Source organism: Palaemon carinicauda, chromosome 5, assembly GCF_036898095.1.
Source record: "Palaemon carinicauda isolate YSFRI2023 chromosome 5, ASM3689809v2, whole genome shotgun sequence".
Classification (NCBI taxonomy): Eukaryota; Metazoa; Arthropoda; class Malacostraca; order Decapoda; family Palaemonidae; genus Palaemon; species Palaemon carinicauda.
In genome coordinates this window covers 78,782,487-78,799,913 of record NC_090729.1, presented here as the reverse complement: position 1 = coordinate 78,799,913, position 17,427 = coordinate 78,782,487, and positions in this window count along the sequence as shown.

The window sequence follows — 17,427 nt, the reverse complement described above, 5'->3', positions numbered from 1 at the left end:
ATACATATTCGGGTAAGCGACGCACCCAAAGGGCACAAAGTAGATTCACTTCCCGAGGAGAGCCGTCTGTGGCAAGTTACAAGCGAGCAATAATGGTCCTTTCCCTGATGTTGAGCGAAAGTTTTTAGCCCCCAACAGTTGTTGAGAGAGCTGAAAAAGTTTGGCTATATGGGGGCTGGCGATTGTGAGTACTCCTCCAGGAGGTATGTTATGATAGCATTGTACCCTATTGGGGTACCTCCTTGGTGGCAAAGCCAATCTGATATTTTCGGGAAAGTGTCATTAGGAATCTCTGTGAGAACATACTCTGCATTGGTGCTTGAGAGAGTCACGCCCTTGTGAAACTGACCTCGGCACACTGAAACCAGGTGAATACCTCTGTATTGGTGAAAGGCGGTAGTTTCAGGTGTGTGGCGTTGATAGTAGATTCAGTATCCGATAACAGCATCATCAAACAGTAAGACACAACAGTGAGGAGGAAGGTGGGAAGGAGCTGGTCACTCTGGTGGTCACCAATGTGTGAGGTGCCAGTTAGGTGATAACTGAGAGGCAAGGTGAATGCTTCTAAACTTTATCAAACAGGCATAGAACTTAAATACTATGACTTAAAAGCAAGAACTTCACAAAAATTCAAACAAAATTAGGCATGAACTATCAAGTTTATACAGGTTGGTTTATTAATAGTGCAGGAAAGAGTGAGGGATAAAATAACAAGCAAAACCGTTACGTGTATAAGTGTGTATGAAACATGTGCGGTACATACTACATCAACGAACGAAATAGAATTATTAAACTATATTAGAGAACACTCTTAATATATCAATGGAAGGTAAAGGAATTTAAAACTCTGTGATAATGAAATAACCTACAAATAAAGTAAAGAAGTAAATGCAAAATGAAAATAATAACAAAACCACATGAAATGAATCATTCAAGTACAATACAAAAAATAGTCAATACTCATAGTAAGGTGTTCATTGAAGAAAAAAATCAACGAACAGAATGATTAAAATATATTCAGAGAAAATTATCAATATAACAATGAAAAATTAATTGCGAATGAGATGTTATGAATATCTTTGCCCTTTTATATCTGAGTCTCCAACCAAGCCCTGTGAAACGGTGTTGGGTAGGACATGTTGGCCCCCAACATTTGACTGGACAGTGGTATACCTATATATAAAGGGAGCAGAAATACAAAAAGGCGTAATTAACCCAATCTAGTTACTTTATTACACACACAAAATAAATTGAAAAATCAAACATCTTAGCATGGCAAAGCATTAAAGGCAAATAACTAAGCCAATCAAGAAATAAAAAATAGTTAGAAAAATGTTGTTGCTTTAGACTTGATTTTCTACAATGGAAAATTATCAAACTGGGATTGGACAAGTGGTCCTGTGACCGAGACTAGACTTTTCTCTAAGTGCAATAATTATACACAGAATTTATACACACCATCCCACGAATTCAGCCCGAATTATGTAAAAGCCAGTGACCTGAATAAAGTAAAAATTAAACCTAATCTAAAAATGGGGGAAACTTTAGGTGGTAACATGTTTTACTTGAACTCTTTCACTTTAAGTATTTAAAAAGCCTTTTCTCCACAAAATGGCCATCGAAGGGATTGTTTGCACCTTCCGTTAATTGGGAAGGCCCACCACTGGGCTCCTTGCCTCCTGTTAGATCGGGTATCGCTGGAACAGTTACCAGGTTCGAATCTTCCCTCTCTCCCCCCGACAGGACAGGACACCTCTGCTTGGTGAGGGAGTTAGAGCGAGCCTGAGAAGCACAGATTGCCCAGTGCAGTCAGAACGGCAGTGCATGAACGAATGGGCCAAATTCTCGGCCAATGGCCGTCAACTGGGTCATTTCCCGACAGATAAGTCGTGGTTTGTTGAGGTGCCATCTCGAGACTTCGGTCAGGGCATTGTAGGAGTGCGTAGGGGGCAGGATTTTGTACAAAATAAAGAGAAATCATGCAGCTCTAAAGTGATATACATACATAATAATCCTACCTATTCTGACATACTAAAAAGGGCTAGTACGATGGGCATAATTAAACATCCTAAATTAATCAGACCTGGATTGGTACTGAGAGATCAAACCTGCTTATAGCCAGCAGTACTAAGATTATATTCAAAATCATTATAATAGTTTATCTCGACATACATAGTTTAAGAAAGGAACCAATGTACGCAGCGTGATACTTTTGTCTTGCATTTCTATGCAGTGACGTCATGAACATGGCATATTGTCAACGAGTTCAGTTAAACATAATATACCTGTGTTTCGGTACAAGAAAACGTAAATTTAGAAGCGTAAAGCTTAATGGTAACTACTATATTGGGAGCAAGATCAAAATGCAAAAGACAAGAAGAGTTTAGCGAAATTCTTCACAATATTTCCCTGTTGAAGCCCTAGGGCTTAAAGTAACCTGCTTTTCCAACCAGTGTTGTAGCTTAGCTAATAATAATAATAATAATAATAATAATAATAATAATAATAATAATAATAATAATAATAATAATAATAATAATAATAATAATAATTAAAGGGATTAAGTGACGATTACTGACACATGTCACTATCCACAATACTAGTTAAACAGAATTATGGATGGATACAGAGATGTGAATAATGATGTGGCTAAAATTTATTTATTTATGTGTAGTGATATGAGAAACCACACACTATTTTTGTTTGATCCATGAAACTCTTAATGATTTTGTGTTTAGAAGCTTGTTTATTGGTTTCAACATTTTTTTATCAAGTAATCCAAAAGTAATGTTAGATTACTCAGAATTGGTAAAAACTTCTTTTTGTTTTAAAGATGTTTAATTTGCACCTAATATTGCTGTAAAATTATCCTTTATAACTCAAGTTTGCCTTTGATTTATAACTTTGCCATCATCAGTTATGAAACCTAAATTGTAATTCATCATTTTTCATGTATGAAAGTAATATTTAGCAAAACTCATTGGAATTTATAAAAGGGGCATTATCCTTTTGTAACGATTAATCTTAATATTTATATGTGATTTATTAACCATTAATAGTTTGTTACGTCCTTTGTTTTCCCACAGGTAGAACTAGAAGCCACCTGAACAGCACAGATAAGTCATCCGCTTTTGTAAGACTATGTTTCTTTTTACAAAATGTAGTCACACTTTCCGACTCAAAGATCTATTAGCTGTAGGAATCACATTTGTAATTTGTATTAAATCCACTTAAGATTTCATTACCTCATCAATGTCCTTTATTATAGCTGTTTTGTTGGAAAGCTTCAACAATTTATTTGATTTTTACTTTATATTCAGTGTAACTTGCATTTTTAGTTTATAGATATTTTTTCAGAAACCCACTTAAGTGTTAGATGCTTTGTGTTCATTAAGATCAATAGATCAACTAAGGGATTTATATTTTCTTATTGGACTCCAATTACATTTTTATTTTAAATTTTATAAATCTTATTTCATTTCCACATAATAGACATGTTTTTTCATCAACAGTTAAGATATGGTAGCCTATTGATCAGATGGTTGTTTTCCTAGGCTTACAGGAGCTTAGTATGTTGAGTTAGTTACCAGTGAGAGTAAGTCATTTGTTCTCAAATTATACCTCAGAAACCCTTACAGTTCATAAATAATCGTCTAGGCTAGATATATCTAACTAGAGTAACCTAACCGAACTTTAGTCCTACGTTCTGTATATTGCAAATTAAAGGACTGTTGTAGACTGATATTAATACAGGATGATAGCAACCACCACTGGAAGCAGTCGTTTTAGTTTTGCATTCACCGCAGAATTGCTGAATCAGACAGTTAGGTGAATATAGGACAAGTTAAGGTTATTCAATACCCAACAAACATTCAGCATAGAATGTAACCAGACTTATGAAAGATCACTGGCAAGATGCTTCATTAAAACATACTCACAGTGAACTCAAAATATTGGAATAAAATGATCTGTACAAGAGTAAAGTAACAAACGGTGTAACACTACGAGACGAAACAAAAGTTATCGAGAGAAATTGGAAGCATAAAATAGGGGAATAAAAATGGTAAAATAGAAAACGGAAGAAGGGTAACTAAAATAAGCGGGGAAAGAAACTACAATCGGTTCTACATAATGGTGTTGAATAGATGGAGAAAACTGGAAATGATTACTACCCCTAAACAAAATTATATTATGTGGATAGGGAAGAAATTGTGTCACAAGAAGGTATGGTGTTTCTTTAGTAAAAATTTAGCTTTCTATTGATTTTTTTTTTTCTACCTAGAATTGTCTAATCAAGTTCGAGTTTTGTTGTATTTAACTTCCATTTTAACTTGTTGAATAGGGCTAAAGAGGATTTAGAGTATGTTTTAGCTCGGATTTATATCTAACCATTGTTTAAAGTTCTTTTGGATTTGTTCCCTCTTTAATTTATTTATTTATTTTAGTTACTTGAATGGTTCTTATTCAGATTATCAATGTTTGTAACTATTTCATTATAGTTCTCGTTGTTGGAATTATTTTGTTACCGGTGTAAGGGTAAAATTTCGGTAGTCTCCGACCGAGCCACTTTTGCATGGACGAAAAACATTTTTTTACGTTAGTTTTTCTATTTGTTCTATTGTGTTCGGTGTGAAGAATTTTCTTCACTCTTCTTCTTTCAATCGTATTTTTAGCTCTCTTCTACTAATACTATAGCTACCCCTTAAACGTTCTCTCCTACATTCAATTTTCTTTAACGAAACTTGTTGACAGCGGCGCACGCCATGCTCGTGACGTCACAGCGTAGATACGCACGATAGAGGGCCTTAGTGTAACCACGGCGTATGTTGGTTCTTTCCTTAAACTACGTAGGTCGAGATTAAATTCCTAAACTGCACTTTTTATATAAATTCCAATACTGCTAAATTAATGCATCTTATATTTCTCAATACCAATTAAGGTTTGTTAATTTTAAGATGTATGCCCATCGCACCAGCCCATTGCTAATTAATCATTTTAAATATTAATTTTTAGCAAGCCAGAATAGGTAGGATTGTTGTATATATAACCTCCCTCAGAGCAGCAAGATTTATCTGAGTATTTAGTACAAAATCCTGCCTCCTCTGCACTCCTTGCAACAATATATTGCCCTGTCCTGAAGTCCCGATATGGCACCCCCAATGGATTACCGTGCGCATCAAGCTCCTCACCTGTCTGGAAAGGTGAAGCCAAGTGATCTCCTCGACCTTAGGGTCAGCCCCATTCATCAAGAAGCTGTCGTGACCGACTGACCGGCCCGGTCAGTAGTTAATCCGTGCACTTCTGGCTCACCCCCATCCCCCTCTCTCCCAAAACTCGACTCGCAAAGGATTGCTGCCGGTCGGAGAGACTGAGAAGAAGAGGACCCTGGTGTACCTAGTTGCAGCTAAAGTAAGAATTTTTGGGGTGAGCCAGGCAAGAGGGCAACGTGCCAATTAGTGCAACGTCCAGGTCAACAGCTATCACGGGCATAGGACTAATCTCAAAGGAGTGCAGGTACTACATCAATGGCCATTTAGTTTTCGCCCATTTTTTCTTAGCTTAGACTAATTTTAACTTGATAGGGAACCTGGCTTTTACACTATTCGGACTGTGTGCGGTGGGATTGTGTGTAAATATTTTTCCGTTATCATTTCTGGTTTGAGACTAGCATAGTCTCTGGGTCACGTGGGCCACGTGCCAGACCCCATTTTGATTTTTTATTGTTGCAGACCACGTGTCTAACCAATCATTTTCATTATTTGAATTACATTTCTTTTGATACCATTTTTTTGGGTTGTTAAGATGACCGTTTTCCTTTAATGTAAATTTGTGAATAAATCAATATTAGGTTAATTAAACCTCCTTAGTATTTTTGCTCCCTCATTTATTTAATGTTTAAACTGGGAATATTTGAAGAGTAAGTCTATAGGTGGTAACAGCGAGGAACTTTGCATTAATATATTTGCTTCGAAGGTAAAGATCCTTATCTTTAAACTTTTAAACTACTTTACATCACTGCTCCCATTTGGGATTTTGTCTGATTATATTAATGTAAAATACCTGTCCAGCATTTCATTGGGGTACCTGGGACGGAGCCGGAACAGAGCCTGAGAATGAGATGACTATAGACCTGACAAAGCTAGAGTAGGCCATAAATTATTGATATTTCTACGTGTGGAGTACTCCGGCCTCTGGACAGTAAATTTCCTTTTGTATTTGAGAGTGATGGTTAGTGAATTGTGACAGTAAAGTATTAGCAGGGTGTTTGTGCCCCGAGAGTAAGTGCTCATATCCTCCCCTGTTGAACTTTATGTAACTGTTATAAGGAGACTTTCCCGGACTAAGTTCCCACTCAGAACATACCATAAAAAATTCTCCACACGAGTGGTCCTTCGAACCGGATCTTTTACCTTTGACTTGTGAAGCATTAACGTAATTAATCAGCTTGATTAAGCATATAGTAACTCGCTATATCACTTACCCACACGCACACAGCCAGTTTGTCGAATGTGTAATGCCCAGACTTTAATTGTGAAGAGAAATTTTCAATCATCATGATGTTTTTGTATCGACCACGTGTTTAAGGAAAGAGCTACGTAACCAGGTTAATTTGTTGCTTGAATGTTCTCTACAGAAAGACTAGAATTTGTCGTAGGAACTTCGCTTTGTCTCGGATCCGTTCACCCACGTGTTGTGGCGGAATCCACTTATACCAGAAAGTTCTAAGCTACTTGAACTAAGGTTTTTGTTGTTCAGACGCCCGTGTTTACTGCTCAGCTAGAGCGCCGGTGTACTCGTCCTGTCAACTAATTTTGCTAGCTAAGCATCTAATTTGTAACATTTTGTACCTTGGTTTACCTTCCTTTGTGTCGTTTACCTTCCCTAACCAACCTTAACCTTTCTAACTAATGTTCCCGTATACCTAGCACGTGTCCTTGTCCTAAAGAGTGAATTGGCGTAATATAATTTTAAGTGTTCTTACGAGTAACGTAGAAACTTAACCCCAAGTCCGTTTCATTCCACGTGTTTGTTCCGAGATGGCGGATCTTGTTTACAGCCCAAACTAAGGGTGCGTAATTGTTTGCTACCGTAAGTAAATTACTGCGTGTAGTTAATTTAATTTCCTTTAGCGAGGATATTTTTGTTTTACCTCCACGTGAGGGAAATTTTATATTTGTTTAGCCTCCACGAGAGTGCACTTTGAAAGCTAAGTCGTTGCCTTGTGCGCCTATCTACATTTTGAGTAGTTCAGTGGCTGCCCAATTGCGCCCGTAATCGTGAAATCGTCACAACAGTGTCAGCCTCGACCTGTTATTTCAATTTTTAACTTAAATCTTTGCATTCATAAGCCCATGTGCTTTCTAATATGTTCTACTTTAAAGTAAATTAATTAGTCAGTATCGCCACGTGCGTATATAATTCATTTTAGTAAAGTGTTTAACGTCAGGTGACCTGGGCATCGTCTGCTTGTTGGACCCGGTCACTTTGAATTTTAAAGTAATTTCATGATTTATATATTTTTTGACCATTTAACCATTTTCCTCCCATCATGAGTAAATTTAAATGTTCAATTACCATGCTATCAAATTTGTAAAGTTTCATTTTCATGATCTTTTGAAATTCAGATCCCCTTTGTTTGCTTTCACGAATCCGTTCATCAAAACGTGGTCAATCCAAGATGGCGGACTTCACTTTTAACGTAAACAACCCTCCACCGCCTAAGGCGGAATCGCTCAGCCCCGAGGAGATTAACGCTAGGCTTAAGGAACAGGAGTTGACATTCACCTTTGTTTGTGAGGACGCAGACCTAGCACTTCATGCTCTCGCTTCAGTAGATTTTCCCAACATGGGTCCTGAAGCCGTGGGTCATTTTAAAAGTGAAATTAGTAAAGTAAGAGACGAACTTTGCGATTACAAGAATTTTTGGAGACGTCATTACGACCATCCCATTGTTAAATTAAATTATCCCGTGCTTGCTGCCTGTTCAAGTAAAATTGAAATTGCTTTTAATAGCCTCATGGCTCATCCCAATTTAATCAATTAAAGATAATCAATCGTGTTCCTCTTCAAGGGTAAAACCTTCAGTGACACGTCCTGTTGTAAACGCTATTAATAGTCCCCTAATTGTTACTTCTAATATATCAGCAGTCAAGCACAATGCTCATAATTTTGTCTCAATTCCTCAACCTGTAAAATCTTCACATTTCAATACTATGTTGCCAACACAGCATACGATTAGTAATTCTGTGTCAGTCCCACGTGCTCCGTCCTCATCTCCAAACCTTAAGCCGCCAGCGTTTGATCGCCCTCAACCCCCCTTGTCTTTGCCGCCGGTGACACTGCGTCCCGTAGGAAATACCATTCATCGTCTTAACATGGACCCCCCAAGTGGTAGCGCAGATACCACACAACTTAACCGTGTGCATGATGGCCAGCAGAAGCCTGTACCGGTTGTAAAGTCAGTCATTAAAACCGTACCATCCCATGGACCAGTGCTCGCTTTGCCTGACTGTCCTATTCTTAAGCCCGTAACTTCCGCTCCAATCCGTGATGACGCTAAAGCATCCACGTCAAAATCTGAAACCCGCTCTCAGAACGAGCCGCGTGAACGCAACCTTAGGACTTTAGCAGTCAGAAAGGGACCTTTTGCACTGACGGTGGATTTAGTGAAGGTCACACATGTAGACCTAGCACCGGAGCTTAGAGCCTGTTTACAAATCACCTTGCTTGAGGATAACGGTACCATGAACACCATTCATTATTTTCATTCAGTCATATATGACGTCACATTAAGCTTTTATTATTGTTGCCAAGTCATTCAGCAGCATTTTTTCAGCCAATCCCATGCTTTAACTTCAAAGCGTGAATTTAATTTTTGCCTTGACAACTTGTCATGTTGCTATAATCCCCCTGACATCCTTCAGCTCGTGCTGAATATAAGTTTTGTTTTTAATGTTCCCCTTTCCAACGTTTCCCTTAAAACCGACATCCAAGACTTTCAGAGTCAGAAATACGATGTCCCCATAAACCTAGTTTGTCTCGGTTTGTCTTTCAAGCTAGTGTCAAATAACTTTTCACTTTTTGACGCCGAGAAGGATGCAACTTTTCTCCTTTTGTCAGGCGACGAATTCAAAGCTTTCATCACGCCAGTCATTTTATATGTAAAGACATTTCATGTAAAACGTTGGGTGTCAGACTTGGATTGGGATTCACCCCCATAATTTTTAATTTGTCATTGGCCCGACTTGTTGCTGAACTCAACCGTTATTGGCTTACGTTTTGTTTGCTCTATCCGTACCCTTAGGGTGGGAAGACTTGGTTGAGTACTTTTAATCGTTCTGTTATTATTGCATCGTGCGTATAAAGTTAACACCGATCATTTACTTATCTTAACGCTTCCGTGAAACATTGCCTGCGGGTTCAATTTTCCCCAAATTCACGTGAAAGCATAACTTTTGATTCAATTGATTTTAATTAACGTTAACATCGTTTTGTTAACTTTAAACGGACGATGATGTGAAGAACAACTTCACTCATCATTCAGCCAGTAACCTTATCTCGCTCATACTAACAAGTAGTTGAATCACATTTGCCGGAACTAGCCCCTCTTCCTTTTTTCTCCCCTTTATCCCCAAGGGGTGAAGAATTTTCTTCACTCTTCTTCTTTCAATCGTATTTTTAGCTCTCTTCTACTAATACTATAGCTACCCCTTAAACGTCCTCTCCTACATTCAATTTTCTTTAACGAAACATAGGGAGGACTAATCTAAACCTAAACTTGTTGACAGCGGCGCACGCCATGCTCGTGACGTCACAGCGTAGATACGCACGATAGAGGGCCTTAGTGTAACCACGGCGTATGTTGGTTCTTTCCTTAAACTACGTAGGTCGAGATTAAATTCCTAAACTGCACTTTTTATATAAATTCCAATACTGCTAAATTAATGCATCTTATATTTCTCAATACCAATTAAGGTTTGTTAATTTTAAGATGTATGCCCATCGCACCAGTCCATTGCTAATTAATCATTTTAAATATTAATTTTTAGCAAGCCAGAATAGGTAGGATTGTTGTATATATAACCTCCCTCAAAGCAGCAAGATTTATCTGAGTATTTAGTACAAAATCCTGCCTCCTCTGCACTCCTTGCAACAATATATTGCCCTGTCCTTAAGTCCCGATATGGCACCCCTAATGGATTACCGTGCGCATCAAGCTCCTCACCTGTCTGGAAAGGTGAAGCCAAGTGATCTCCTCGACCTTAGGGTCAGCCCCATTCATCAAGAAGCTGTCGTGACCGACTGACCGGCCCGGTCAGTAGTTAATCCGTGCACTTCTGGCTCACACCCATCCCCCTCTCTCCCAAAACTCGACTCGCAAAGGATTGCTGCCGGCCGGAGAGATTGAGAAGAAGAGGACCCTGGTGTACCTAGTTGCAGCCCAAGTGAGAATTTTTGGGGTGAGCCAGGCAAGAGGGCAACGTGCCAATTAGTGCAACGTCCAGGTCAACAGCTATCACGGGCATAGGACTAATCTCAAAGGAGTGCAGGTACTACATCAATGGCCATTTAGTTTTCGCCCATTTTTTCTTAGCTTAGACTAATTTTAACTTGATAGGGAACCTGGCTTTTACACTATTCGGACTGTGTGCAGTGGGATTGTGTGTAAATATTTTTCCGTTATCATTTCTGGTTTGAGACTAGCATAGTCTCTGGGTCACGTGGGCCACGTGCCAGACCCCATTTTGATTTTTTATTGTTGCAGACCACGTGTCTAACCAATCATTTTCATTATTTGAATTACATTTCTTTTGATACCATTTTTTTGGGTTGTTAAGATGACCGTTTTCCTTTAATGTAAATTTGTGAATAAATCAATATTAGGTTAATTAAACCTCCTTAGTATTTTTGCTCCCTAATTTATTTAATGTTTAAACTGGGAATATTTGAAGAGTAAGTCTATAGATGGTAACAGCAAGGAACTTTGCATTAATATATTTGCTTCGAAGGTAAAGATCCTTATCTTTAAACTTTTAAACTACTTTACATCACTGCTCCCATTTTGGATTTTGTCTGATTACATTAATGTAAAATACCTGTCCAGCATTTCATTGGGGTAGCTGGGACGTAGCCGGAACAAAGCCTGAGAATGAGATGACTATAGACCTGACAAAGCTAGAGTAGGCCATAAATTATTGATATTTCTACGTGTGGAGTACTCCGGCCTCTGGACAGTAAATTTCCCTTTTGTATTTGAGAGTGATGGTTAGTGAATTGTGACAGTAAAGTATTAGCAGGGTGTTTGTGCCCCGAGAGTAAGTGCTCATATCCTCCCCTGTTGAACTTTATGTAACTGTTATAAGGAGACTTTCCCGGACTAAGTTCCCACTCAGAACATACCATAAAAAATTCTCCACATTCGGATGTTATTATCTTCTGCAAAGTATCATTTTCTGGTTACCACCACCCAACATAATCCCCAACAGTATAAGGGGAACCCTATGTGAGAATTGGAATTTGTAGTGGGAAAACTAACGAATTATAGAAAATAAGGGGTGTGTGTATGCAAATGGGAGGAACTGGCCGCTGATATACAAACGATCGAAAATAATAACCACAGACACCATCAAAACTACAAGAAAACGTAAAAAAAAAAAAATTGGACTTGGCAAAAATAGGATGGTGAAACAACGCCTACGGATAAATGTCGCAGTTATCTCTCAGGCACCTTTCTTTTTGAGTTCCATTTTCTTTAGAGTTCCGTTTTCTTTCGAACACACACTTCTCGATCTTGAACGTGGTCCGATTTTAAAAGGGAAATAAACACAAGAATACACCTTCCCCGCCTAACCAAACCTAAGAGCTGTATTTTGACCTTTACCCTAATAATCTGAGTCTGAATAATCCGAATCGGATGTAAAAACCCAGGCGATAGTTTAGGTTGAAAGTAAAAAAAAAAAAAAAACCCTTGGGGTAAATGCATTGGACCCGTTTCTAGTTTGGTCTTCCTAACTTTATCATTATACTGCCATTAATATCGATTTTTATGGAAAGTGAATGGCTTTGAACACTTTAAATGCTTTATTTCTCATGGATGTGGAGAATTTTTTAGAGTTATGTTCTGAGTGGGAACTTAGTCCGGGAAAGTCTCCTTATAACAGTTACATAAAGTTCAACAGGGGAGGATATGAGCACTTACTCTCGGGGCACAAACACCCTGCTAATACTTTACTGTCACAATTCACAAACCATCACTCTCAAATACAAAAGTGAAATTTACTGTCCAGAGGCCGGAGTACTCCACACGTAGAAATGTCAATAATTTATGGCCTACTCTAGCTTTGTCAGGTCTATAGTCATCTCATTCTCAGGCTCTGTTCCGGCTCCGTCCCAGCTACCCCAATGAAATGCTGGACAGGTATTTTACGTTAATGTAATTAAGACAAAATCCAAAATGGGAGCAGTGATGTAAAGTAGTTTAAAAGTTTAAAGATAAGGATCTTTACCTTCGAAGCAAATATATTAATGCAAAGTTCCTCGCTGTTACCACCTATAGACTTACTTAGGTTTTCTCTTTAAATATTGGGTACTTTGTCCCGTGATCAACTATTCATTTCACACATTAAAATAAATGAGGGAGCAAAAATACTAAGGAGGTTTAATTAACCTAATATTGATTTATTCACAAATTTACATAAAAGAAACGGACATCTTAACAAAGACAAAAAATGGTATCAAAAGAAATGCAATTCAAATAATGAAAATGATGGGTTAGACACGTGGTCTGCAACAATCAAAATCAAAATGGGGTCTGGCACGTGGCCCACGTGACCCAGAGACTATGCTAGTCTCCATGCAAGAAATAATAATGGAAAAATATTTACACACAATCCCACCGCACACAGTCCGAATAGTGTAATTAGCCAGGTTCCCTATAAAGTTAAAATTAGTCTAAGCTAATAAAAATGGGGGAAAACTAAGTGGCCATTGATGTAGTACCTGCACTCCTTTGAAGATCAGTCCTATGCCCGTGGTGGCTGTTGACCTGGTTGTCGCACTAATTGGCACGTTTCCCTCTTGCCTGGCTCACCCCAAGAATCCTCGTTGGCTACAACTATGGTATCCCAGGGTCCTCTTCTTCTCAATCTCTCCGACTGGCAGCAACAGGACTCCTTGGTGAGTCACGTTTGGGAGAGTGGGATGGGATGGGGGTGAGCCAGAAGTGCACGGATTCACTGACCCAGCAGATCAGTAGGCCAGGGCAGCTTTTCATTGAATGGGGCCGACTCTACGGTCGAAGAGATCACCTGGCTTCACCTTTCCAGACAGGTGAGGAGCTTGATGCGCACGGTAATCCATTGGGTTTGCCATATCGGGACTTCAGGACAGGGCAATATATTGTTGCAAGGAGTGCAGAGGAGGCAGGATTTTGTACTAAATACTCAGGTAAATCTTGCTGCTCTGAGGGAGGTCATATATTCAACAATCCTATCTATTCTGGATTGCTAAAAATTAATATTTAAAATGATTAATTAGCAATGGACTGGTACGATGGGCATACATCTTAAAATTAACAAACCTTAATTGATATTGAGAAATATAAGATGCATTAATTCAGCAGTATTGAAATTTATATTTAAAATTCAGTTTAGGAATTTAATCTCGACCCACGTAGCTTAGGGAAAGAACCAACATACGCCGTGGTTACACTAAGGCCCTCTAACGTGCGTATCTACGCTGTGACGTCACGAGTATGGTGTGCGCCACTGTCAACAAGTTTAGATTAGTCCTCCCTAAGTTTCGGTAAAGAAAATTGAATGTAGGAGAGAATGTTTAACGGGTAGCTATAGTATTAGTAGAAGAGAGCTAAAAATACGATTGAAACAAGAAGAGTGAAGAAAATTCTTCACAATGGAAGCACTCCACGTATATGCAAAAATTTCAAACTTTCTTTGCTATTAGTTATACGTTGTCTAGGAGCTTCATTTGTGGGTATACTAAAAAAAAACCAGGACTGAGCTAAGAATTTTTCAAAAAAGAAAAAAAAAAAAAAAAGTCAACCCCTGAAGTGCATTGTTTAACGAATTTTAAAAGAACAAAAACAATCAAAAGGGGTGATTAAAATATATCTGGATTCTGATTGGCCAATTCGAAGCAAAGATCCTAAAAATGGGAGAGCAAACTATTCTAAATTGTCACACATGCATAAACTGGTCATGGATAAAGAAGCATTAACCAAAGAAAGCAATAAAATCTAATAGCCAATAGTAATGCATTAAGAGAATGTATTGCTTTTCCATTGGAGAACCGAGGTCATGGGGTGGAGCTACTCTCATTTACTCGAAAATTGACACGTTGCGCAGTACAATGAATGGGAAGAAATTATGTAGGCCAAGAACAAATATCCAAATGTAGCAAGAGTTCCCTACCTACTCTAATATGGTTATTTTCTTTTCTTTTTTTTTCTGTCTTATTGTGCATTTGCGCGAATAATTGTATTGAGAAAAAGTGTTTTTCTTTCAAGTGTTTTACCTGAGAACATATAGATTTTAAAAATATATGTAGGTAGGAGTCTAACGAAATTTAACCGCTGTGTTCCTATTGTTGTTTTCGTTATTATGTTTTCATGAAACTCTTCCGCAAACAAACTACTCTTCTTATTTGAGGCAATGCTATTTTAAAGCAAGTGGACAAATAATGATATACTTTTGAATTTGCAATGAAAATATATCTTCAAAAGTTACATATATTCAATGTTCAATTCCATCCTATTATTATTATTATCATTATTATTATTATTATTATTATTATTACTACTACTACTACTTCTTCTTCTACTACTACTAGCCAAGCTGTAACACTTGTAAAAACAGAATGCTACAAGCCTAAGGACTCCAATAAGAAAGGTAGCCCAGTGAGGAAAGGAAATAATAGATAGATTTTACATAGATAATTTCTCTAGCCTTCTTTTATCAGAGTTGTTCCTACCCATATTTCCACAAAAAACTTGTTGGTGTTAATTTCCCTATTGAATTCATGTTAGCGGAGTTTGTTTCTGGGTTAATTCTTTAAACTCACGTCTTATGGGATGTTGCTCGTTTGTTTTTTTTTACTCTACTTGTATTATTCTAAGACAGATTTCACTCCTAAATTGTATTGGACTGATATAAACATCATCATCACTTACAAGAAAAATCACATTTTGATTACACAAAAAAAAAAAAAAAAAAAAAAAATATTAACAAAAAATTTCACGCATCAAGAAATCCTAGCGAGCTAAAAATTTCGTATTTCTAAATGAAAGACAAATTTCTCAATTTTCCTACTTTTACTGAGAGATGTATTTAATCTCTTAGGGCCCGGCCAGACCAAGCGCGGCTAGCGGCGAGGTTAGCGGCAAGATTTCCAGCTGAAAATTGAAACCTTAGGTATCTTATGTAGGTGACCAGATAGGAGGCACGGGAAGCATCAAGCCGCTGCAGCTGCCGCCAGGCTATGTTTCATGTTTTAAAAAATCGCGGCGGCTTCAGCGTCTTCACCCAAGATTACGCCATTTTTCATCAGTTCCTGAAGGGGTACGCGTTCAATTGTTCGTTTCCAGCCATTACTTATCAATAATTTATTGGTAGGTGTTTCGGAGAGCAAAAATAAATTAGATAAATGGAAGTTATGGCAATCAACTGCAAATGGATGGTAATAAAATAGTGGGTAGGCCTACGCTTTTTTGTGCTTTGCAACCTATTTAATCACCATTTAGTTATATATATATATATATATATATATATATATATATATATATATATATATATATATATATATATATATATATATATATATATATATATATATATATATATACACGCACACACACACACACATATATATATATATATATATATATATATATATATATATATATATATATATATATATTTATTTATTTATTTATTTATATATATATAGAGAGAGAGAGAGAGAGAGAGAGAGAGAGAGAGAGAGAGAGAGAGAGAGAGAGAGAGAGAGAGAGAGAGAGAGAGAGAGAGAGAGAGAGAAATTTCAAATGTGAAAAGAATCGTATGTACATTTAAACAATATATCTTATGCAAATGCTAGTTAATTCTGGAATGAAAGGGACAATGATTTTTCGTGGACTTTATCATATTTGAAGCAATTATAATGGCTGATAAGAGAGAGGTTGAGGTTGTCTATAGTTCGACGTTTGTTTTTTTTTTTAGCCTAAATCCAGGAAGGATGTTGCCATCAAAGAATCAAAAGATTTGTGAAATATGCAGATATTCTTAATCAAATCTGTCGCCGTACAAACGAGACTGGCGATATTAATTTCAAAATTAACTTATGTTCCCTTCTCTGTTTATTAAAATCGTGAATCCAGACTTTTGTGTAATTTATAGTTCTGATTAAAATAACGATTTTCAATCGGAAGTAATTTCCTACTCAAACACCATCGTCATGTTTACGAGGAAGGCTATCAGCTGGGAGTGAGGAGGCAAGAGAGGTGTGGCGGTTCCGGTGTGGCCACCCAACATTTTGTCGCTGGCTTGCCGCCGAGTCATGCCGCTAACCTAGCCGTTCATCGCGCTTGGTCTGGCCGAGCCCTTAGAGAGAGAGAGAGAGAGAGAGAGAGAGAGAGAGAGAGAGAGAGAGAGAGAGCGTAAATTGTACTCACACAATTTCTTTGTTTCAATTAGAGCACCTATATAAACAAGAGTAGCGCCATACTACACAGAGGAAGAAGAGGACTGATGGGAGTCATTTTATTTCCAGGTGGCAGGCTACCAGCCAACCAGTCTGCTAGTGGCCGGATTATTATGTCCTCGCTCTTTTTTTCGGTTTTGCATATAATTAGTGACGTGATAGTACGCAATGCCGTGCTGTTCTGCTTGAGTGTCCCATTAGACCTGAGAAAGCATCTAAAATCTTCACGTTTCCAAGTAATCCTGCATCTCTCTCAATTTTATTTGGAATATTTTCCTCTCTCTCTCTCTCTCTCTCTCTCTCTCTCTCTCTCTCTCTCTCTCTCTCTCTCCTCTCTCTCTCTCTCTCTCACTCTCTCTCAAAGGCCGTTATTCCTGATTGCACCTCTTTCTGTTCTACTTTCCATTCTTATTACGAATACTTTTCCAGCGTTTAAAACAAATGGAAACCAAAAGTCCCCTCATTTGATTGCCATTATTTTTCCTTCTATATTATAATCTATATCACATGTTCAGTAATATATCTTCACTACTATATCACATTATATCAGCATATTAGATTTCAATACTATCCTCTAGTTCCACAACTATATCTCACTTTTGCTACATATAATACGTACTTTATATCTTCTCATTTTTACCACATTTTAGTCATATATCACATTTTCAATAGCGTATAACATTACATTTCATTAACATCTTACTTTCAATA